Genomic DNA, 23,989 nt, shown 5'->3' with positions numbered 1-23,989 from the left:
TGTGATCTCGTTGATAACTTATTTTTCCCGTTAGTTTGTCCAGTTCTGCATAGTCCGTTAGCTTCATTCTCCATTCCTCAAGAGTCGGTAGTTCTTCCTGCTTCCATTTTTGGGTCATTAATATTCTTGCTGCAGTTGTTGCATACTGAAAAAGTTTATAGTCCTTTCTGTTGATTTCATTTCTTGTTATACCCAGAAGAAAGGCTTCTGTTTTCTTTACAAAACTATATCTCAACATCTTCTTTAACTCATTACATATCATCTCCCAGAACCCCTTCACTTTCTTGCATTCCCACCACATATGAAAAAAAGTTCCTTCTTTCTCTTTACATTTCCAACACTTATTACAAGTTTTGATCATTTTTGCTAATTTAACCGGTGTAATATACCATCTATATACCATAGAATCATAGAGTTGGAAGAGACCACAAGGGCCATCGAGTCCAACCCCCTGCCAAGCAGGAAACACCATCAGAGCACTCCTGACATATGGTTGTCAAGCCTCTGCTTAAAGACCTCCAAAGAAGGAGACTCCACCACACTCCTTGGCAGCAAATTCCACTGTCAAACAGCTCTTACTGTCAGGAAGTTCTTCCTAATGTTTAGGTGGAATCTTCTTTCTTGTAGTTTGGAGCCATTGCTCCGTGTCCGCTTCTCTGGAGCAGCAGAAAACAACCTTTCTCCCTCCTCTATGTGACATCCTTTTATATATTTGAACATGGCTATCATATCACCCCTTAACCTCCTCTTCTCCAGGCTAAACATGCCCAGCTCCCTTAGCCGTTCTTCATAACATTTTCCTTTAACGTGGTACATGCTGTAAACTTCAAATTATCATTCCATACTTTAACCCAATCTTCAAAATATATATTATAACCGAAATCTCTGGCCCAGTGAATCATTACCGACTTAACTTCCTCATCCATCGTATACCATTCTAATAACATTTTATACATTTTAGAGATTATCTTACAATCATTATTTACTATTTCCATTTGGAATTTTGTTTCTTTTTCTATATAGCCCTTCTCTTTCAAGTCTTTTTTGAACATATCATTTATCTGATGGTAGTGCAACCAATCAAATACATATTCTTTTACTTGTTCATATGGCTTCATTTTCCATTTCTCTCCTTCTTTAACCACTAATTGGCCATATGTGATCCAATTCCCTCTCATATTAATTTTCTTGACACTCATAACCTCCAAAGGAGACAACCAGTGTGGAACTCCTGATTCCAGTAAATTTTTATATCTGTCCCATACTTCAATTAATGATCTCCGAAAGATGTGGTTTTCAAAAGCTTTATGACTCTTCTTCTTCTCCTGCCATAGATACGCGTGCCACCCAAATCTGTTATCAAATCCTTCTAAGTCCAACAATTTTGTATTCTTAAGTTTTATCCATTTTTTTAACCAACAGAGACATGATGCTTCATAATATAATTTCAAGTCTGGCAGTGCAAAGCCTCCTCTTTCTTTTGCATCTATTAATAACTTATACTGGATTCTCGGCTTTTTGCCCTGCCAAATATATCTTGAAATCACTCTTTGCCACTCTCTAAAAATCATTGTCCCCTTTAGTATCAGAATCATTTGAAATAAAAATAACATCTTTTGGGAGCACACACATCTTAATTGATGAGATTCTACCCCAAAAGGATAGTTTCAGCCTGGGGCGACTCGGAAGCTTTTCCAGGCAACCCAACAGGGGACCTTTCCTGAGGCAGAACAAAAAGTGACTATCCTATCCCTCAGTTCTGAATAAAACAAATGACGAATGCCAGCCCATCCGGGCCCGTCAATTTCACGAAGTTTTGCAGAGTGGGTGGCACTGTGGGTTAAACCACTGAGCCTCTTGGGCTTGCCGATCAGAAGGTCGGCGGTTCGAATCCTCGTGACGGGGTGAGCTCCCGTTGCTCAGTCCACGCCCCTGCCAACCTAGCAGTTCGAAAGCACGTCAAAAGTGAAAGTACAGTGGTACCTCAGGTTAAGTACTTAATTCGTTCCGGAGGTCCGTTCTTAACCTGAAACTGTTCTTAACCTGAAGCACCACTTTAGCTAATGGGGCCTCCTGCTGCCGCTGCGCCGCCGGAGCACGACTTCTGTTCTAACCCTGAAGCAAAGTTCTTAACCCAAGGTACTATTTCTGGGTTAGCGGAGTCTGTAACCTGAAGCGTATGTAACCTGAAGTGTAAGTAACCCAAGGTACCACTGTAGATAAATAGGTACTGCTCCAGCGGGAAGGTAAACGGCGTTTCCGTGCGCTGCTCTGGTTCGCCAGAAGCGGCTTAGTCATGCTGGCCACATGACCCGGAAGCTGTACGCCGGCTCCCTCGGCCAATAAAGCGAGATGAGCACCGCAACCCCAGAGTCGGCCACGACTGGACCTCATGGTCAGGGGTCCCTTTACCTTTACACACATTGCACGCAGGGAGCCAGGGGTCTCTCAGCTCCAAGTCCCGAGAATGATGCACGCAGGCTGGCTTGCAATGCGCAAAGAGAAACCCAGGATCTGGCGCATGGATTGTGTGCAGCGCAGCTTCGCCTGTGCATGGTCCAAGACTCGGCGTGAGCCACTCCTACCTGCTTTCGTCAACTCACTTTGAAATATCACACACACACACACACCCAGCATCCTCCTGGATTGCTTGTGCAATGGGATGGGCTCAGTTTGCAAGCAATATGTCTGCCCCGGCCAGGGAGCGGGGAGGGCATGGAAATGCAGGGATGATGACCTCAAGACTTACAACAGCCTTCCCCAACCCGGCGCCCCCCACTCCGACATTTCAGACTACAACTCCCACCAGCTCCAGCCAGCACCTGACGGGAACTGTAGTCCGAAGCATCCGAGGACCTCCTGGAAGTTGCTGACTCTGAGCCAGAGGTTCAAGACCACCTCGGCACACTTTCAAAATCAACATTTTATTTTTATTATTTATTCCAATTTATTTACACACACACACCCTTTACAACAAGGTCCCTGGGCTGGGTTACAACAACCACAACCCTAACATTAAAGAAACAACAACAACAAAAACCACACAAACAGTTTAAAACAAGCTAAAATGGCAGAACTAAAGGTGGGAATTAACTCCGAGGAACTAATTCCCTGGGAATTAGCTCCTAGGAACGAAAGGGCGCTGACTTCTGACAAGAGGCGCTCAAGTCTTGCCAGATCAGGAGGCGCTTCCCAGCCTACTTTCCATGAAATCTCCTCGCAGCGCCTCGGGTACTTCATCGTAAACAACAAGGGAAAAAATGATATATTTTTTTAAAACCCACAAACCGTCAACAGTGGGAGGAGCAGCAAGCTTCAGAACAAAAGTCCGGCGGGGAGAAAGAGGGTCTTTTATTTTCTCCTTACCTGGCTCAGAAGGAGGGAGAAGGGCGCACTTTGGGGCGGGTAGGATCCAGCCCCCTTTTTATTCTGCCCCTCCTGGAAGAAAAGCGCCCGCAGCTGGCGCGCAAGGCGGGTGGGGCAGCTGGAAACCGACGCTGCTAAATCCTTGGATGTGTCTCCAATGCGAGCTGGGTTGGGTTTTTTTTTGGGGGGGGGAGCTTAGATCTGCGCCCCACTCGAGAAAAGAGCACCCCGGGTCATGCTCTGGTGAGAGGAGCCGGAGATTGCAAGAAAGGAGAGTTGCAGGATGGCGAGGCGCCGCTTGCGAGAAGAGCCGAGGATGGCGAGGGAGGCGCGTCGCCAGCTGCGCGCCCCGATCCGCGCACCTGCCCGCCGGAGCAGCTTCGGCCTCGCCCCTCCCGGCCGCCCTGCCTCCCCGGCGGCTCCTCCCCGCCCCGCTGGGCCGCTCACCTGCCTGCTCCGCCTCACGCAGCGCCGGCCCCCGGGGCTCCCCCATCCGGCCCCCGCGCGCCTCTGCTGCTTCTCCTTCTTTGGCGCGCCCGGGGCGCGGCAGGGCTGCGCAGCAGGCGGACGGGGCCAGCCGGTCCTGGGCAGTAGCTGGCGCCCAGCTGGCGGTGGGTGGCTGGGTGGGTCGGAGATGGCGAGGTCCCGGGGCCGATGGGAGTTGTAGTGCAGCACATCTGGCGGGCCGCTGGGAGTCGTAGGGAGATGCGCCACCGGCGGCGGCAGGTCCCGGGAGGAGCGAAGCTAGGGGCGTTCTGCATGCCGAGCAGGTGTCCGAGGAAGGAGCAGAGGCCAAGATGAGTTGCAGGCAGAACTAAGCCCTTGCAAACGACTCCTTTTGTTTTAATAATAATAATAATAATAATAATAATAATAATAATAATAATAATAATAATAATTAATAAATTTATTATTTGTACCCTGCCCATCTGGCTGGGTTTCCCCAGCCCCCAGCCACTCTGGGCGGCTTCCAACAGAGACCAAAAACACACAAAATACATGTGCATCTTCCCATTGTTCATCAAACCAGGGCAATGGGCTCCCAGTGCAATAATTAAGGAAAAATATCTTCCCAGCCTTGACTTAAGGAGGCTTCTTTCCTGGGGCTGGATTCACTATGCTGGGGTGACAATCAGATTTCCAGAGTCTTGGTTTGCTGTTTATTTATTGCTTTATTTATTGCCTGTATATTCTACTTTAATAATAATAATAATAATAATAATAATAATAATAATAATAATAATAATAATTTATACCCCGCCCATCTGGCTGAGTTTCCCCAGATGGGCGGCTCCCAATCGATTGTTAAAAACAACACAGCATTAAATATTAAAAACTTCCCTAAACAGGGCTGCCTTCAGATGTCTTCTAAAAGTCTGGTAGTTGTTCTTCTCTTTCACATCTGGTTGGAGGGCGTTCCACAGGGCGGGTGCCACCACCGAGAAGGCCCGCTGCCTGGTTCCCTGTAGCTTCGCTTCTTGCAGGGAGGGAACTGCTAGAAGGCCCTCGGCGCTGGACCTCAGTGTTCTGGCTGAACGATGTGGGTGGAGACGCTCCTTCAGGTATACTGGACCAAGGCCATTTAGGGCTTTCAAGGTCAGCACCAACACTTTGAATTGTGCTCGGAAACATACTGGGAGCCAATGTAGGTCTTTCAAGACCGGTGTTATGTGGTCCCGGCAGCCAAGGAAGGAGCTCGAGTTGGCAGACATGGGTTTCCCCTGTCGTCATTTAATTCTCACAACAACCCTGCAGGGTAGGTCAGGCAGAGAGTGTGTGACTGGCCCCCAAGGTCAACCCAGTGAGCTTTGTGGCCAAGTGGGGGATTTGAACCCTGGTCTCTCTCCCAGATTATGGACTCTAACCACTGTACAAGACTGCCTTGGTGTATGTGTGTATGTGACTTCATTGAGGTTCCCAATGTCACCAGGATGGCAGGTGAGAGGGGTAGACTTGGCAACAAGTTTTTCAGTCACCTCACCTGTCAGAAATCCATTTTACCCTATCTTAGACGTTTATATACTAAGGACCACGCAGAAATGGCAGGCCTGTTCTCTGATGCTAGCTGCATAGAATATCCGTGTGCTTATTTATTTATGCCTCGGCTCAGAAAGGATATTGCAGAGTTTAAAATGTTCCAAAAAGGGCAGCTAAAATGATCCAGGCAATGGAGTTATTTCCCTAGGAGGAAAACTTACTGTGTTTGGTCCTTTTTAGTTTAGAAAAAATCTGAGAGGTGACACGACAGAAGTTTATAAAATGATGCCAAACATGGAGAAAGTGGAAAGGGAACAGCTTCACCCCACCCCTCTCTCGTAATACTTTAATTGCTGGGCAGACAGATTCAGGAATCGTAGAATTATAAGATTTGTAGAGTCAGAAGGGACCCCTAAAGTCATCTAGACCAACCCCTTGCAATGCAAGAATCTCAGCTAAAGCATCCGTGACGGAAGGCCGATAAAAGAAAGGACTTCTTCACATAGTAAAACTATGGATCTCTTTCCCACCAGAGACAATGACGGTCACCAACTTGGCTTCCAAAGAGAGTCATCATCATCATTTTTAATTTGTATACTGTCTTTCTATCTTACAATACTCAAGGCGGTTTACAAGCTGAAGAAACAAAAAATGTACATCTTATAACCATCTGATGCAATACAAAAATGTGATAATAAAACATAACTTTAAGCAACCTACATTGAAAGAAACATTCAACAATCATTAGAATAGCATAAAATAACAATTTGTTGTTGTTGTTGTTTAGTCGTTTAGTCGTGTCCGACTCTTCGTGACCCCATGGACCAGAGCACGCCAGGCCCTCCTGTCTTCCACTGCCTCCCGCAGTTTGGTCAAACTCATGCTGGTAGCTTCGAGAACACTGTCCCACCATCTTGTCCTCTGTCGTCCCCTTCTCCTTGGGCCCTCCATCTTTCCCAACATCAGGGTCTTTTCCAGGGAGTCTTCTCTTCTCCTGAGGTGGCCAATGTCTTGGAGCCTCAGCTTCAGGATCTGTCCTTCCAGTGAGCACTCAGGGCTGATTTCCTTCAGAATGGAGAGGTTTGATCTTCTTGCATGGGACTCTCAAGAGTCTCCTCCAGCACCAGAATTCAAAAGCATCCATTCTTTGGCAATCAGCCTTCTTGATGGTCCAGCTCTCACTTCCATACATCACTACTGGGAAAACCATAGATTGAACTATACTGACCTTTGTTGGCAAGGTGATGTCACTACTTTGTTGGCAAGGTGATGTCTCTACAAGGTGATGCCAAGAAAACTCCATGGACAAAGATAACAAAATAACAATATCAGCATATAAAAGTTAAACAGAGGTTCACTCTTCACAGTTACAATAAATAATTTCTAAACTACAATAAATAACACAACGACAAGCCACAGTACATCAAAGAACACAATACAAATCGAGAAGCAGAGACCAGAGGGGGGAGCAAGGCAGGGGGAAGGAGGCCTTGTCTGATGAAGTCTCCCCCCTCAGGCAAATTCATGGAGGAGAGGCCTGCACTGCAGGGGTTGGACTAGATGACCTCTGGGGTGCCCCTTCCAACTCAGAAATTCTATAATTCTGTGGTGGCTACTGGCTACAAAGGCTCTGCTCTGCCTCCGCGGCTGAAGGCAGCAATGCTTCTGAACAGCAGTTACTGGAAGCCACAGGATGGGAGAGGGCTCCTGTGTTCGAATCCTGCTTGCAGGTTTGCCATAATGGGCATCTGGTGGGACACTGTGAGAACAACTTCAAGGTGAGTACCGGCATTGATTTTTCTAGGGAAAATGAAATATACTCGGAGTCGAGTGTGGATTTCGTGCTCCTTATTCAGCTCATAGTGGTGAGGAGGAATGGAAGTTCCCTCAGAATGTCTGCTTTATATACATTATTTACACAATGGGCCCCACGTGATTGGCTAATTCCGGGATTCTCCTGTAGGCCAATCAGGTTGCGGATTCACTTCCACCTGGAGCTGGATTGGGTGGCTCCTGTGGACCAATCAGACTGCTGCATTCTGAATCCTATTGTTCTAGGACCAATCATACTACTGCATTTTGGATCCTATTGTTCTAGGACCAATCAGACTGCTGCATTCTGGATCCTATTGTTCTAGGACCAATCAGACTGCTGCATTCTGGATCCTATTGTTCTAGGACCAATCAGACTGCTGCATTCTGAATCCTATTGTTCTAGGACCAATCAGACTGCTGCAGTTTGGATCCTATTCAACTCTACTGAGAACAACTCTTCTGTTATGTACTCATAACAGAAAAAGCACTGGTTTTGAGCTAGATTACTCTTGAGGGCCCTTCCAACTCTATGATTCTACAGTATGTCTAGATGGGCCCCCACTGATCTGATCCAGCAGAGATCTTATGCTCTTATGACAGGCATGTTATCGGTATGAGCTTTCGTGTGCATGCACACTTCTTCAGATACTTTCTTCAGATACCGTCTTCAGATATTTTGTGCATGCACACAAAAGCTCATACCGAGAACAAACTGAGTTGGTCTCTAAGGTGCTACTGGAAGGAATTTTGTTTTGTTTTGTTTCGACTACGGCAGACCAACACGGCTACCGATGTGAAACTAGAACCAGAAGAAAACTTATTTTCCCTCAGGATGAGGTCCAGCTACCAACCTGCAGCCTGGCCTCCTGCCTTCTACAGATAGTTCTGGATCCCTCCGAGAATCCCTTCCCACTGCTGCCTTCCCAGATCCCCAAGGCCTCTCTCTGCCTGTGGGCAATCTTCAGGCACCGACAGAGCTCTGTGAAAAGTGAAAGATAGACTTATCCCAAAGCTACTTCAACCCGAAGTATGACTGTACTTAGCTTTATGAATTCCTAGAAAATCCATACTTTAACCGACTCTGCTCATTCCACCGCCATTTTAACCTGGCTCCGACCCACAAGACTAGGGCCCTGCAGGACTTGGATCTCCTTCCACTGGGCCTGTAAGACAGAGCTATTCCGCCTGACCTTCAATTTGAACTAGCCTGCTCCTCTACAGTCATATCTCAGGTTACAGACGCGTTTTCGGGTTGTGCACTGCGCCGAACCAGGAAGTACCGGAACAGGTTACTTCTGGGTTTCAGTGCTCACACATGCGCAGAGGCGCTAAATCACACTTTGCACATGCGCAGAAGTGCTGAATTGCAACCCGTGCATGCACAGACGCGGCACTGCGGGTTGCAAACGTGCCTCCCACACGGATCACGTTCGCAACCCAAGTGTCCACTGTACACTTAAATCCGGCACTGCTCCCCCCCTTTCTGCCCCACTGACTGAGCAAGGCATTGTGGGACTCCCTGGGGGAGAAGAAGAATCAAAGCCCGTTTCTGTGACTGGTGTTGAGTTTGCCCTACGACGTGCTGCCGCCCTCTGCCTTCCGGGCCCCTTCTGCTCAATCTCTCCCCTCCACAACCGCAGTCCTTGTTGGCACTGCTGACGTCACTGGGTGTGGTTATGAGATTAGAGGTCGGCTGGCAAGCTCTACGGTATGTGGCCTTGAAGACGAAGCTCTGGCTATGGCCCAAGCTTTGTTTTAAACCAGTGGGTATTGCCCCCTTGATATTGAGGGACGATTTCCTTTTTTTATTTTTATTTTTTTTAAATTTTTATTAAGAGTTTTATTCGTACAATAGAGAAAAGACAGAATAAACAGATAATAGACAGAAAAAAGAACAAACATAAAATTTAACATCTTATAATACCCATCTTTTCTTCATCTTTTGGACTTCCTCACATCTCCCGCTCTTGCATTCCAATTTACAAAACTTTAGCCAGCAATTTATCATCTTGTTTCAATTCTTATTATACACATTTCCAATATTTTGTCCCTAACTTTGAATATTTTTATCTAGGTCTTAGGTTCCTAATTTTAACACAATGTTTATTCAAAATTTCTTTTTTTCTCTCGTAAAATTCACTCATTCTCATAATTTTATCAACTAACTCTATGGGCCTGAGGGACGATTTCCAATCATCGTGGGAAAGGGAGGTCATTAACGAGGTTCAATCCTGCGGATTGTCTCACCTTTGCTTTGAGTCTATGACGTACAATCAAGCTAGAGAGGTGATCTCCCGGAGACTGAGTGATATTGCCAGACAAGAGGACATAGCCCAGGTAAAACCAGGGATGTTCCTAGGGGACCAGATTTATCGGACCATACCAGCCCCCTACCTTGCAGAAATCCACTATGTGGAATACCGCAGACTTCTTACAGCGGCTAGATTAAATGTCCTTGACTCTGCGATATTGTGGGGAAGGTACAGGGGAGTACCATACGCCCAGAGAACCTGTCATTGTGCCATGGGTGTGGCTGAGTCCACCGAACACATTGTCTTGACTTGCCCTTCTTATGCAGAGCTTAGACAAAATTTTATAGACCCACTCCTAGGTCAATTTAGCTTCCTACCCGGAGAAAACCGGGTAATGTCACTAGAGCTATACCTTCCTTGGTGGCCAAATTTCTTTTTTTAGCTTTTAAGCGTCGCAAGACTATAATAGACTGTATTGATATGGGGCTATCTGTTTAGCCCATTTTAGTGTTGGCTAAGTTCTAAAATCTTCCTGGATGTTTTAACTGTGTATTGACAAATGTACTTTTTTCTGACTGACGGTCGAATAAAAAGGTTGATGATGATGACTGCTGACGTCACTGGGGAGGAACAAAGGCTGCCCCGGTGCCAGGCTGGGGAGCCACTCCCTGCCCCCGGAGGCCAGAAGCGAAGGCGGGCGGCTGACATCACAGTGCTGGCAGGGCAAAAGAGGGGCAGAGTCAGTGGGAGATCTGAAGAGGCTCTGCTGGGTGGAGTCCCTTGCAGAAGGGGCAGCTGGCGAGGGGCCTGGGGGGGGGCCCTCAGGGACTGCATCTCTCCCTCCTGCTTTGCAGTCTGGGCTTTCAGATGCATCTCCTCCACTCAGAGCAGAATTAAACTGTGGAACTCCCTCCTGCAGGAGGGGCTCCCAACCTAGATGCCTTTAAGAGAGGATTAATAGAGAAGAAGCTACTAGCTCTGCTCTGCCAACATGTTCAGAAATATAATAGGAGGGGGGGGGAGTTCTCCTGTGCTTGCTATGGAAATGACAGGCCCCCCCCACATCTTTAAAGTTGTTACAGTGTTACAGATATTATGCCTGAATGTATCCTTTCGGCTTGACAGCCCAGGGAAGACACAGTGAGGGGGGAAAGATCTCCTGCTAAATTTGCCTGTTTGCCCCCTGACGAAGAAATAAGCGGTCCATAATTGTTCGCCAGAAGCGGCTTTGTCATGCTGGCCACATGACCCGGAAGCTGTACGCCGGCTCCCTCGGCCAATAAAGGGATCAAATACTTATTTCACTCATTATGCACATCAATCTCTGAATTTTGTCTTCTGGGGGTAAATAAACCTACCATTACAATTATGGACTGGTCATTTCTTCATCAGAGGGCAAACAGGCAAATTTAGCACGGGATCAAATACTTTCCCCCCTCACCGTGCCTAGCTTTATATATTTGTAGAAAATCCATACTTTAACTGTCTCTCCTCATTCCAGCGCCATTTTAACCCTTAAAGAAAGCTGAATTTGGGCTCCACTTCCCTCCATGGACCAAGAAGCAGGAAGTCATGCAGGAAGTCTCACCATAATTCCCCAAGCGTGAGAGCACAGACATGGCCCTTCACCCAGCGAGTGACCAAGGGGGCAACACTAGACATCCACAGAGGCAGTTGAGTAATGCTGGTGTTCTGAAAGCCCATCTCCAGACCAGGCCTAAGGGCAAGGAGATGTCAAGAGTTTTATTGTTCTTTTGGTGATGGGTACTTAAGAGGTCCGTATTGTTAAAGCTCTGGTTTTCCCAGTAGTGCTGTATGGAAGTGAGAGCTGGACCATAAAGAAGGCTGATCGCCGAAGAATGGATGCTTTTGAATTCTGGTGCTGGAGGAGACTCTTGAGAGTCCCATGCAAGAAGATCAAACCTATCCATTCTGAAGGAAATCAGCCCTGAGTGCTCACTGGAAGGACAGATCCTGAAGCTGAGGCTCCAAGACTTTGGCCACCTCATGAGAAGAGAAGACTCCCTGGAAAAGACCCTGATGTTGGGAAAGATGGAGGGCCCAAGGAGAAGGGGACGACAGAGGACGAGATGGTGGGACAGTGTTCTTGAAGCGGCCAACATGAGTTTGACCAAACTACGGGAGGCAGTGGAAGACAGGAGTGCCTGGCGTGCTCTGGTCCAGGGGGTCACGAAGAGTCGGACACAACTAAATGACAACACTTAAAAGGTGTTGGGAAAGGTGTCTGATCAAGTGACCTAATGTTGAACTTGTGTAATCCTTGTGTACTCCTCCCCATTTGTGACATGCTAGTGATGTAGTGATGATGTATCAATGATGCTGCTCAAAGTGTATTCAGGGGGAAAGAGGGAAGTTTTGAAAGAGGATGTCATCCTGTGTTCGGGGTTCTTACTCCTGTGGGAACCAGTCGCGCAACGATATAGATCATGGTCTACTGACTGCTGTTTTGCTCCAAATTACTTGGCTGGAACTTCCTTCTTTTACTGACTGCATGGACCTGCGGGGGACTTGCACCCCAACGAGCTTATTTTTTCCATAACATGCTCAAATCCTGCTTGCTTGGGGGTTTCCCGCAGGCATCTGACAGGGCCAAGGCAGGACATGAGGCAGGAAACCAGGCAAGGACAGATACAGGATCTCAGGCAGGATCTGGCATACAGCAATGTTGCTCCCGCAACCTGGGGCGAGGTCCGACAGCCTTTTATCTTTGTTGGGGTAACGGCCAGTCCTGATCCCCCGGTGACTCACCTCCCTGTTTCACCCAAAGGTGAGCACTCCTCTTTCGAGTACTCAGGTCTCTCCTTCTCTCAGACCTGAGTCTCTGCAGCTTGGGAGACGTAGGTGGGTTACGAGACCCAGGGGCCACCACAGCCTCCCCTGACCCAACCGGTAGTGGAGCAGCTGTAAGGGATGGCCCAGCTGATGGCAACGAGGTAATTGCCACATCTGGAGCCAGGGCAGCCTCAGGCCCCTGACTCGGCCCAGCTGGGGTTTGCTGCAGGGGAACCTGGGACTCTTCAGGATCAGGCCCCAGACTTGGTTCAGATGCCGCCTGAGGCAAAGGATCGGGTGCGGACTGAGTCTCCTCTGGTTCCGAACCCAAGTCCCAGGCCATCGCACTGACTCTCCTCATGTTCTGATGTAGACCATCTTCTGAGGGCCACAGGCAGATGTGGGTGATGAATGTGATGATTATTTTTTACCTGTGCAATAAACCTGCCCTAGATCCACACAAAGAAGCAGTGTGAGGGGAGTTGCAGGATGCTCTGCAGGCAAGCAAAAGCCCTCAGGTAAAGGTAAAGGGACCCCTGACCATTAGGTCCACTCGTGGCCGACTCTGGGGTTGCGGCGTTCATCTCGCTTTATTGGCCGAGGGAGCCGGCGTACAGCTTCCGGGTCATGTGGCCAGCAGGACTAAGGCGCTTCTGGCGAACCAGAGCAGTGTTCGGAAACGCTGTTTACCTTCCCGCCGGAGCGGTACCTATTTATCTACTTGCACTTCGATGTGCTTTCGAACTGCTAGGTTGGCAGGAGCAGGGACCAAGCAACGGGAGCTCACCGCATTGTGGGGATTCAAACCGATGACCTTCTGATCGGCAAGTCCTAGGCTCTGTGGTTTAACCCCCGCGCCCCTAAAAAAAGCCCTCAAGGGCGCTGCAAATCCAGGCCGGCGAGGGAAGGGTGCAGTATGGCCTGGAGAGAGTCCTGTGGGCCAGATTGTGGGGTGCAAAGGGCCACATTTGCCCCCCAAGACCTGAACACCCTCCCTGATCCCTGATGCAGACTCTGCTGCAGGGAAGATATTACCTGCTGTTGTGCAGGAGGCGAAGGGGGGCTTGGCAGCCTTTTTGCCTCGCCTGCAGACATCCCCGCTGAATATTGCATGGAAAGTGCTTCCATCTCCCTGCTCAGCCCATAAAGAGCTGTGCTGGCAAGAGGCCAGGCAAGCTCCCAGCCTTGCTCTCCAGTGGAAGGCAGAGTGGAGAGGGAGCGCAGAGGGGAAATAAATATGATGGACGCCCAGTGCGGATGCTGAGCGGGCAGAAGCCGTCTCGGATCGATGAGGGAGGCGGGAGGCGCAGGCAGTAAAAGGCTGGCTGAGTGCATGGGGGTGGGGGGAGGCCAAGCCAGGCACCCCCTTGGCAGAAACCAGAGCCTGCGCTGCACTTTCTGCCTTGTTCCCAGCCGACGGGAACTGGAAAGCTGATCTGTTTTATTGGACCAGAACTGTTATGTTCTACAAACGGTGTTGGTACAATAAGAAAGAATCCTTTCTTGAGTTTCTGCCCCTTGATTCGGCTCCACGTTGGTGCCTCCAAACGGCCTGCCTGTTTTGCCTGAACTATATTGATTTTCGTCCCTATGACCCAAATAACAAAACAGAACTTCATGAGACCAACACATAAAAAAAGCAAACCGATCCAAACCAAGCCTGGCGTGGGGTGCTGAATTTGCCGGAAGAAATGATGAAGCAGGTTATCCGGATATTTGCGATGAGATAACAGGCAGGTAAGGGACGCGGGTGGCACTGTGGGTTAAACCACAGAGCCTAGGACTTGCCGATCAGAAGGTTCGAATCCCCGCGACGGGGTGAGCTCCCGTTGCTCAGTCCCTGCTCCTGCCAACCTAGCAGTTCAAAAGCATGAAGTGCAAGTAGATAAATAGGTACCACTCCGGCGGGAAGGTAAACGGCATTTCCATGCGCTGCTCTGGTTCGCCAGAAGCGGCTTAGTCATGCTGGCCACATGACCCGGCCAGTAAAGCGAGATGAGCGCCGCAACCCCAGAGTCGGTCACGACTAGACTGAATGGTCAGGGGTTCCTTTACCTTTACCTTTAACAGGCAGGTACAAGTGGAGAGAGCTTTCGTAAAAATCGAGAGAGCAAGAGCCCACCTGACTCGCAAGATATATGTAAGCCTAGGGCTGAACCCCACAGAGGCACAAGGTGTATGCAGAATAAAAGGCTCCATGTTACATCAGAAAATATTCAGCCAATTAGATGTAACTTATCCCAGATTTCTTGAGAAACTTGTGGAAGAGACAAATATAATCTCTTTATGCATTCAATAACATCCCACTGTTACGGAAAAATCCGGGTGCGGAGTTGCCCTGCCACCCAGCTCGTCGGACTAAGTCCGCGGGTCCTAGCGGAAGAAATAGGCTCAGCCGGGCACAGGAGCAAGATACGGAGATCCAAGGTTTATTGCACAACAGGTTCAAGACGAGATTGAACCCCGAGAGTGGGGCGACACAAACTTTTAAAAGTTCCCTCCAAGTCCCAGAATACAGTGCAAGAAACGTCATGAATACATTATGGGAAGGTTGGGTTTCACGGGTTACATCACAAATATATTACAGAAAGGTGGGGTTACATGGATTAGCATTTTAAGGAAGGGAGGGGGAAATATGCAGAGTGAGAGACATGCATAGGTAAACATGGATAAACACTTCCGAAGTACCAGTGATGGCAAGACAATAGTCAAGATATGCATTGCCTGACACCTGGCATTGCCCGGAGGAAGGGTTTGGCAGAATGATCTGCCCTCTTCACCCTGCAGTTAGGATTCCCTTCTTTTGCAAAGAGTGGCGTTTGCAACCGGCCACCAGAGGACAGCATCTCACCATTTTGTTCGCCTGCCAAGACTCCTCCAGCCCGTTCCTCAAAGGCCCTGAGAAACCCCCGGCAGCAATTCCACCTGGCGGTGAATGTTTGCAAGCGGTTGCTGGAGGAACCAGCCTGGGCCGCTTGATCCCATATGCAAGTCCTTGCAGTTCCCCGACAAAGATCTGGACCTGCCTCCGCAGGGCAGAATCGTCTGCTGTTTCCCCAGTAGCTTCATGAACTGTCAGGGCTGGTTTGTAGACAGCTGCCTTCAGCAGAACAACTCCTCTCATGCTTCTTCTTCTCTGGCGATCCCTCGTAGCCAAGTAAGATCGTCTTCAATAAACACGGTCTTAACAGTAAGTCCGTAAGTGACTGAGGAGGCCGATTCTGGACCCACACGTCCTTCCACAGTGGGGACATTGGTTCCTGGGTGGGAGTTGATCACGGTGTGGATTTGCCCAGCGTGCCTCCCTCTTAGCACGTTTCTCCCTTGCTTCCTGAGTTCGAGTGTCTTCAAAGCCCAGGACACCTTTGGTCAAGGCTGTTCTCCAACTGGAGCGCTCACAGCTTCCCAGTTGTCAGTGCTTATACTACATTTTTAAAGATTTGCCATGAGACAGTCTTTAAACCTCTTTTGTTGACCACCAGCATTTTAAGTTCAGAGTACAGTGGTACCTTGGGTTACATACGCTTCAGGTTACATAAACTTCAGGTTACAGACTCCGCTAACTCAGAAATAGTACCTAAGGTTAAGAACTTTGCTTCAGGATGAGAACAGAAATCGTGCTCTGGCGGTGCGGCAGCAGCAGAAGGTCCCATTAGCTAAAGTGGTACTTCAGGTTAAGAACAGTTTCAGGTTAAGAACAGACCTCCGAAACGAATTAAGTACTTACCCCAAGGTACCACTGTAGAGTTGTTGCTTTGGAAGATGATCTTCAGGCATCCGCACGACATGGCCAGTCCAATGAAGTTGATGTTGAAGAATCATTGCTTCAACACTGGTGATCTTTGCTTCATCCAGTAGACTGATATTTGTCCGCCTGTCTTCCCAAGTGATGTGTAAGCACAGCCATCGTGGAAATGGAGGCATCAAGGATTACACCCAAACTCTTAACAGAAGGCAATGGCACTAATTGGGCCCCCGCAAGAGAAAGGAGTTGGTCCGTCATCCCCATGCCATCCCAACCTAGCCAGAGGACCTCTGTCTTTGAAGGATTTAGTTTCAATCGGCTCCCACGAAACCATCCAGCCACAGCCTCCAAGCATCTGGTCAGTGTGTCCGGGGCTGAGTTGGTGTGGCCATCCATCAGCAGATAGAGCTGAGTGTCATCAGCATTCAGTCATACCTCATGTTACGTCCGCTTCATGTTCCGTTCTTTCAGGTTACGCCCCCCCCGGCGACCCGGAAGTACCGGAAAGGGTTACTTCTGGGCTTTGCCGCTTGCACATGCGCAGAATGACATCATGCGCAGAAGCGCCGAATCGCAACTTGCGCATGCACGGACGTGCCGCTGCGGGTTGCGCTCTTTTCATCCTCCAGAACGCATCCCGTTTGCAACCAGAGGTACCACCGTATTGGTGGCAACCCAGCCCAAAGCTCCGGACAATCTGGGTAAGGGCTGTGTGCCTCTGTGCATGTGCAGAAAGCACACCACTAAGGAACCACAGTCAGTCGTCCCCATCCGCCTCCAGTTATCAGGGGCTGGGTTTTCTCATTGGAGGGCTCCTGGCAGCCCCCCCTCGTGCTTTTCAGAAAACTGCTGCCAGCTGGGTCTCCCGAGCCAGAATGTGGGGCAGGAGCAGTTCTGGCAGACAGGTTCCCCCCACAGGGACCAAACTGTGCTTAAGTCACAGAAAGTGTGTTAATCACCGGCTGGCCCCTGGGGGTGGCCTGAGCTAATGAGCTGCGCTTTTTCTCCTCCCCCTCTCCCCCAAAATATGGGTCACATCCAAGCTCCCTTATTGCTGGCACATGGATTGATGAGCAAGATGCAAATTGCTTGCGCAGAACCCCACTTGGCTGCGAAGCTCGCTGGCTGTGACTTTGGGCCTTGTCGCAAGGTCGCAGGTTCAATCCCCCTGTGGGACAGCTGCCTAGATTATCCTCAGGGTCCCAGGGTCCCTTCCAACTCTGTGATTTTTTGAATTTGCATTTTATTTATTTGTTAACATTCTTCTATTACATCGGTAAACATTGTCATATTACATTACAGGACTTACTATAATATAATTTCCAACAATTTCAGATGGTGAAATAATTTCAGATGGTGAAAGCAGTCACGAAATTAAAAGACGCCTGCTTCTTGGGAGAAAGGCGATGGCAAACCTAGACAGCATCTTAACTAGCAGAGACATCACCTTGCCAACAAAGGTCCGTATAGTTAAAGGTATGGTTTTCCCAGTATTGATGTACGGAAGTGAGAGCTGGACCATAAAGAAGGCTGATTGCCGAAGAATGGATGCTTTTGAATTCTGGTGCTGGAGGAGACTCTTGAGAGTCCCATGGACTGCAAGAAGATCAAACCTCTCCATTCTGAAGGAAATCAGCCCTGAGTGCTCACTGGAAGGACAGATCCTGAAGCTGAGGCTCCAATACTTTGGGCACCTCATGAGAAGAGAAGATTCCCTGGAAAAGACCCTGATGTTGGGAAAGATGGAGGGCCCAAGGAGAGGGGGACAACAGAGGACGAGATGGTGGGACAGTGTTCTTGAAGCTACCAGCATGAGTTTGACCAAACTGCAGGAGGCAGTGGAAGACAGGAGTGCCTGGCGTGCTCTGGTCCAGGGGGTCACGAAGAGGCAGACACGATGAAACGACTAAACAACAACAACAAATGGAACCTCCAGCTCCAGAGACACTCTATCCAGATTCCCAGGTTCTTAGGGGTATTAGGCCTCTGTGAGATCAGGATTCTGGAGGACTGGGTGGGAGCCTTTGGCCTGATCCAACAGCACTTCTTTTGCTCTTTAATTACATAAGAAGAGCCAGGTCCTGGTCCTGACACATTGTGAAGGAGCACCCTTGGGCCTGATCCTGCAGGCTCTTCTTATGTTCTTAAGGGGCTGGGCTGGGCTTCTGAGGAATGCACCAGCAAGATACCAGCAGCCTCCTTGGGAGGGAATTTTTCTGGGTGTGTGTGCGCAAGGAGAGTGTGTGGGGCAGGGTGTGTGGCACACCCACAACCCCTGCCCGATTTTTCATCCGTTGGTATGGCCTCATGCTGCGACCCATTAATGAGCTCTGCATCCCATAATCTCTCCCCACAGGTGCAAGGAAGAGCCCTGCGACAGGTGCGGCAGGCGACGCGGGGAGCCCCAGTGAACCTGCGAGCCTTGGAATGCCACAGGAGGGAGGCCGTGGGGTGTGTGTGTCAGTGTGCGAGTGTGCATGTGTGGGTCAGCTGATAAATGAATGCTGGGCCAGAGACAGCTGCTACTGGCAGGCGATTCTGAAACCTTGCAGGAGCCGGCGCCACCTTCTGCAGAAAGCAGCTTTCCTTCTTTGGTTCCCGAGGAGGAAAACGGCAAGTGGCGCCTCCACACCCCGCCCCTGGTCCGCACATGGCGCGCACTTCTCCTCTGGAAACTTCAGTGCTGAAACGCAACGGAAGCCTCCCCAAAACGGCTGCCGGTGTTGGCTTGTCGCAGATGTGGGCCAAGGCAGGCGGTGGCTGCCCGCAAGAGAGCCGAATCGCAGAGTTCAGAATTCGAAGGGTCCCCCAAAGGTCATCCAGACCAACCCGCCTGCAGCACAGGAATGCACTTGCACTCAAGCAGGGAGGTGCTCACAGGCAATGGCCAAACGGTCCAGTGCAAAGGTGTTCCGCCCCATGCCCTAACCCCAGAAAAGCAGGGTGTGTTTCAGACCACAACTCTCCCCTCCTCCGGTTTCCATAGTATTGTAGGGCTGGGGGGGGTTCCCAAGGGATCATCTAGTCTCACCCCGTGGACCGTGGGAATCGCAACGAAAGGATCCCTGCCAGGGAGCCATCCGACCTCCACTTAAAAACCATAAGACCTTAAAAAACATTCTAAATCTTTAAAAGCTCCAGCCCTACGCTTTCTGTGTGTCAGGATTTGCACCCCAGCCTTAGAATGCTGGCTGCTTCTCTGGGGAGCCCGGAACAGGGGAAAAGTTTTTTGCACCCTGCTTTCCAAAACCTGCCTCTCTTTGGCGTGAAACTGGAGACGGGACTTGCAGCTGGAGAGGTCTCTAAAAATACGCTGCCCAGAAACTGTCCGCCAGGATTGAATTCCCATGAGTGAGCTGATTTATTGGGGTGTGGAGGCAAATAGCAGCCCCACAAGGCACCCAATCCTTCACTCTCCTTGCAAAATATGTAGAGAGACAACTCCCCACCCTCTAACACCAGGTATCCTGTGTGCCCCCCCTTCCCATTAGCGAAAGGGCTAATTGGGGAAATTAACGGTGGCCTTGAATCTGGATTTGGGGTTTTTATTTTTCTGCCAGAGAGACTGTGTAGAGGTTGTTGTTGTTTTGCCCTGACACTGCAGATATGTGTGTCCAACTCCCCAATTCACCTGGGCCTCAGTTTCCAAAATGTCTGATTTGACATGCTTATCGCTCGCCCCCTGCCCCGCAAGGAGACGCAGCTTGAGGTCTAGATTTCTGCCGCCTCAGCTATCGCATACGAGGAACCGAAACTGATCCGATGTCCCCGGGACAGCTTGTTCCAACCAAGTCATACGTCAGGCCTAGAGGCGGGGGGAAGAGAGAGAAAAGCCAAATGCGGATTTTCCCAAAAGAATCAAATCCTGAAAAATGCAAAGAGGGTATGTTTGGTGGAGGGTGCCTCTGAGCATATGCCGAGTGCCCAAGTCCCTAGGATTCTGCATTCCCGTGTCTCTCTCTTCCGATGCTGCATTACTTTTTAAAACCCAAATACAGGGGAGAATACAATGGATCTTGCCAATTTTGCTCTCTCTGTGATGCATGTGAAGCCCAGAAGGAAGGGAGCCTCACTGCAGGCCTGGTGGGCTGCTGCAGCGATGAAGATGCTAATCAGCGGTTTGCGCGTCTTCTTAAAAAGGAGCGTGAGGTCCTGTTACACGCTTCAGCCAAACGGTTTCACCTTTCTCTTGGTCCTGATCCATATTCCGGCCTGCTAAAGCATCCATTTCCACACCCCACCCGCTCAGCAAAAAGGCTTGAGGCCAGATATGCACTTTCTGGAGGGAAAGAATCACTGAACTTGGAAGGGTACCCAAAGGTCATCCAGTCCAACCCCCCATCCAGTGCAGAGCTCAGGCCCAAATTATTCATGTGCACGGAGGCACTTCCTTCCCCAGAGCTTCAGGGCACCAGCGGCCTGGAAAGTGCCTCCCCACGTTCCCATGTAGGGCGTTTGTTTCGCTCTGCGTGTGCTCAGGGACTCCCTTTCCCACCTCTCCAAGCAAACCAGAGCCAAAGAACGGGTCCCAGGGCTGGTGTTCTCTTCCCGGTCTCCATCTGCTCGGGTCGCAAAGGCTGCTGGGAGCTGGCCGCTGGATCACCAAGGTTGGCCAAGAGGAGAAAGACAAGATGGGGCAGGGTCCCTGGGCCCCACGCAGCAGCCAGCAAGACTGCCAAATGCTCCAACATTTCTTGGATGAAAGTACAGTCATACCTCGAGTTGAATGTGCTTCGGGTTGAGTGCATTCAAGTTGCGCTCCATGGCAACCCGGAAGTAATGGAGCGCGTTACTTCCGGGTTTCGCCGCTCGCGCATGCGCAGTCGCTCAAAACGACGTCCCGCGCATGCGCAGATGCGCCGTCGCGTCTTGCGTTCTGTTCGGGATGTGAACGGGGCTCCGAAATGGATCCCTTTCGCATCCCGAGGTACCGCTGTATTTTTAGCCCAGAAATGGAAGCAAGAAGAAATTCCGACACAAGAAGAATGGCAGACAAAATGAATGGACTACGCAGAATTGGATAAAATGACAGGAAGGATTCGAAACCTGCGGGACCAGAGATTCACAGAAGATTGGAAGAAATATACGAACAATTTGAAGAGCAGCAGTAATGAACAAATTACGTTAGTAGGACTACAAAGAAGTTTTGTAAGGAGGAATATATGAAACATTGCAAAGCAGAAAAAGGATAGAGATATCAGTTAGGAGATTTGAAGGTAATAGTGAAAGTAAGAAATGTATAGGTAAAGGTAAAGGGACCCCTGACCGTTAGGTCCAGTCATGGCCAACTCTGGGGTTGCGGCGCTCATCTCGCTTTATTGGTACAGCTTCCGGGTCATGTGGCCAGCATGACTAAGCCGCTTCTGGAGAACCAGAGCAGCGCACGGAAACGCTGTTTAGTTTCCCGCCGGAGTGGTACCTATTTATCTACTTGAACTTTTAACGTGCTTTTGAACTGCTAGGTTGGCAGGAACAGGGACCGAGCAACGGGAGCTCACCCCTTTGCAGGGATTCGAACCGCCGACCTTCTGATTGGCAAGCCCTAGGCTCTGTGGTTTAACCCACAAGAAATGTATATTAAGTGATTAGATTGGAAAATTCTCAGATGTGATTGATGGAAGTCAAAAAAATCGTATAAGATGTAAAAGTATGTTTAATTACTGTTGAAAATGATATGTTAAAAAATGTACCGTATTTTCCGCCCTATAAGACGCACCAGACCATAAGACACACCTAGTTTTTGGAGGAGGAAAACAAGAAAAAAAAAATTCTGAATCTCAGAAGCCAGAACAGTGAAAGCAGCGATCCCTCTTGCTGTTTTGGCTTCTGGGATAGCTGCGCAGCTTGCATTCGCTCCATAAGATGCACACACATTTCCCTGAAGGGAAATTCTGTTCCTGCACATAACTGGGGCATTATGGGAAGTCTTTCTTCTTGCTTCTTTTCTCTGGCATTCCGGGAAGTCTCACTCATAAGCTTTTCTCTGCTTCTGCACACACTGTACGAATCTGTTCCAAACACCAAGACATTCCCTCCTTGCTCAGTTCATCTTAAGTTCATGGTGACCTGTTCTCAATGCATAGCTGACCACATCTACGGAACTCGATTGTTATATTCTTTCATGTTATGATCAATCATTACTAATTGTTTTAGTCATGCTATATCAATCTTTAGTTATAATTGAATTAGGAGATTTCATGCCTGTCTAAGTTCCAGGCCCGTTTCCCAGCCTTTAATCTATTGGTGATTAATGTTCATATGTAATTCCCGCCTTGTACTTATGTTAACCAATCAGCAACAAGTTGCTTTGTGTTTGTATCAACCAATCAGCCACAAGCACACCTGTGGAAATGTTTGTAATAGTCAATAAAAGAGAGTTGCCGGGGCTTGCCCCGGACAGACGCCTCTCACATGACACCTACTACTCGTCTCCCGTGATTTTCATTCCTACATTTGGTGACCCCGACGTGCCAGATCCCTTACGCAGCCGAACCCCTGTACTTCACTCGACTGGAAAAGTCTCAGCGCACTAATTCATGAGTATGGGAGGGGAATTGACTAAATTGCAGAAAGAACATGCCAGGGAATTGCTTTCTCTAGTTAGACAGCCGGTTGTGGGTGTTCATGTTTCCTTAAAAGAAATTGAACAATTGCTTTGTGAGATCGCTTGCCAATGCCCCTCCTATCCCGAGACTGGTTCTTTGGAGGTGGAGACTTGGCAAAAGATTGGAAAGACCCTCTTTGCAGAACCGAGGGCTCCGATTCATTGTCTGCTCACCTGGCAGAAATGTGCAGAGGCCGTTGCTAAATTTGGACCCCAGGTCCCCCAGGCATCTCCTTCGGCCCCTGCTCTTCTGGCTGTAGCAGACAATCCCCCCCCCCCTTATCCAAAGCTTTTGCCTCCTTCTCCTTCGCAGCCCGGCCAACCCCTCCCTGCCTCTCAACCGTCTCAGCCTGCTTCCACCCCCCATCCCCCCTTCCCTCCCTCCTTTGCCTGCTCCTACTGGAGTTGTGCGTGCCACACTTTCTCAGGCAAGGCAGGAAGGACTCCTGTCCTTAGAGGAAGAGTCCGAATGGGCTGGGGAAATGCCATCTGCTTTCCCTATCTCCTATACAAACCAACAGGTAACTGCTTCAACTGTAAGTGCCCAGGTCATTTTGCTAAACAATGCAGACCCCCTGACGGATAATACCCCCATCTTCGTCAAAAAGAAAAAAAAGAAAAAAAGGGGGGAGTGGGAAATGGAGATTTGCTTCTGTGCCTCATTTAATGCCTTAATATAAATTCCATGATAGTGCTCATTTTCAGTGTTTTGTTTTTGCCCCTCTCTGCTTCCACTCCTAACAGCGGTGATTCCACACCAATAAATGTGTGGGAATCTTTTGCAAAAACCCTCAATGTTTCTTCCTTTTGCCTAACCCAACAGGTATCAATAGGTGAAATCCTTGGTTCTTGCCTTATCCCTGATGTCATGATCCCTTTGATATACAAAATGACACTTGGTGGTTCTCATCCCTACCCCAAAATGATTCTCTTCGCACCATTGGTTATTCCGGTTACCAACTCTGGGGTAACCAAGTGCGCCGACGCCCATCGTTGGCCATTGATTTATCAACCCCGTACGTGGCATCTTATAATATTACCTGTGCCCGTATGGTGAATTGTACAAAAGCCAACTGTGTGCAAATGGGCAAGGCTAATTTCAATTGCTCTGATTATGTAAATATTTCATATATATATAAATACACAGAGCTGCCTGATGGCTGGTTCTGGTCGTGTCCAGGCTATACGTTTAATTATATTCCTGCGAACATTAGCCATGGTACACCCTGCTGTTTAAGCCGTTTGTCCATCATTTTACCCAAAAAGCATCATTTATCCCGCTCTCGATATCGACACGCTATAGAATTGAATAATGATTGCGATGATTCTGTCTTTCTCCCTAGCAGATCTGAATATATTTCTCTAGCTGTCTCTCTCTTATAGGGACCCTGGATTGGCTGTACGGAATAGCAGGAATATTAATTCTTTAGCTTGCTC

At 49.0% G+C, this 23,989-nt stretch overlaps 1 protein-coding gene across 3 annotated transcripts in view; it reads right to left on the bottom strand.

Moving 5' to 3' along the window:
• KLC3 (kinesin light chain 3) overlaps nt 1–3,973 on the bottom strand; it is a 39,385-nt gene extending 35,412 nt beyond the window's left edge. Inside the window, exon 1 of one of the 3 annotated variants that reach the window (XM_083753957.1) lies at nt 3,814–3,973. The gene's annotated coding sequence lies outside the window, so the exon portion shown is untranslated. Of the gene's footprint in view, nt 1–3,366; nt 3,754–3,813 lie in introns of those variants that run through there. The other 2 variants (XM_083753955.1, XM_083753959.1) reach the window with 2 other exon arrangements.
• Between the last annotated feature and the right edge of the window lie 20,016 nt (nt 3,974–23,989).

This window comes from Podarcis gaigeae, assembly GCF_964106915.1.
Source record: "Podarcis gaigeae genome assembly, chromosome: 8".
NCBI classification, from domain to species: Eukaryota; Metazoa; Chordata; class Lepidosauria; order Squamata; family Lacertidae; genus Podarcis; species Podarcis gaigeae.
The sequence above is the reverse complement of the archived record's forward strand: the minus strand, read 5'-3'. Positions and strand labels throughout refer to the sequence as shown.